We start from the raw sequence: 1,524 nt of genomic DNA on the forward strand, positions 1-1,524 counted from the left end.
GTTGTTGTTAAGTGCTGTAGAGTCGGTGCCGACCCATAGCGACCCTGTACAGGGTTTCCGAGGCTGTAAAATTTTTACGGGAGCAGAACGCCTCATCTTTCTCCCGCAGAGCAGCTGGTAGTTTCGAACTGCTGACCTTAAGGTTCACAGCCCGATTCGTAACCACTACGCTACCAGAGCTCCTTGACCTTAACTAGTTATAAACCATTCACTTTCCCTTTGTTCTGGTCTAATGACTGCCTATTGGTCTATGTACAGTTTCCCCATTAAGTGCAATGAAGTGTTCTTCACAATGTTATCCATAATTTGTTATGATCTACACAGTCAAATGCCTTTGCACAGTCAATATAGCACAAGTAAACATCTTTCTGGTATTCTGTTTTCAGCCAATATTCATCTAATGTCTACATTGCTATCCTTAGCTCCACTTCCTTCTCTGAATCTGGCTTGAATTTCTGGCAGTTCACTGTTGACGTAGTGCTGCAAGCTTTTCAAAATGATCTTTACCAAAATTTTTCTAACATGTGATAATACTAATACTGTTCAATAATTTCCACATTCTTTTGGATCCTCTTTCATTGTAATGGATGCAAACATGGATCTCTTCCAATAGGTTGGCTAGGTAGCTGTCTTTCAGATTTCTTGGCATAGACTTGTGAGTGCCTCCAGTGCTGGGTTAGTGTGTTTCAAGATTTCAATTTTATTCCATCAATTCCTAGAGCCGTGTTTTCCACCAACACTTTCAGTTCAGCTTAGACTGCTTTTTTCAATACGATTGATTCTTGATCATATGCTATCTATTGAAATGTTTGAGCATCTGTGTGTTCCTTCCATCTTCCTTTGATGCTTCTTGCATCATTCAATATTTTACCCATAGAAATCTCCAATATTGCAATGTGAGGCTTGAAATTTTTATTCAGTTCTTTCAGCTTCTGAAATGATAAGCATGTTCTTCCCTTTTTGTTTTCTAACTCTAGATACTTGATTTTGTCTTCTTGAGTTGCCCTTTGAAATTTTCGATTCAGTTCTTTTACTGTCTCATTGTCCCAGTTACTTTAGCTTCTCTGCATTCAAGAGCAATTTGTTGTGTTTTTCTGTCTTTTCTGTCTTGTTAATGACATTTGGTTTTCTTCCTATATAATGTTCTTGATGTCATCCCACAACTCTTCTGCTCTTCAGCCTTTAGTATCTAGTGCATCAAATCTGATCTTCAGGTGATCTCTTTATTCAGGTGGGAATGTTCAAGTTCATATTTTTTATCTCCTGGACTTGTTTTAATTTTCTTCAGTTTCAGCCTGAACTTGCATCTGACCAGTTGGTCTGTTCCATAGTTTGCTCTGTCTGACCTTGTTTTGGCTGATGAGATGGAGCTTTTCCACTGTCTCTTCCCACAGAGGTAATCAATTTGATTTCTGTGTATTCCATCTGATGAGTTCCATGTGTAAGGTCACCTTTTATTTTGTTGGGAAACTGTATTTGCAATGAGTAAGTCATTGGTCTTAAAAATTCTGTCATGCAATCTCT

This window comes from Chrysochloris asiatica, unplaced genomic scaffold (genome assembly GCF_000296735.1).
Source record: "Chrysochloris asiatica unplaced genomic scaffold, ChrAsi1.0 scaffold00174, whole genome shotgun sequence".
Lineage (NCBI taxonomy): Eukaryota > Metazoa > Chordata > Mammalia > Afrosoricida > Chrysochloridae > Chrysochloris > Chrysochloris asiatica.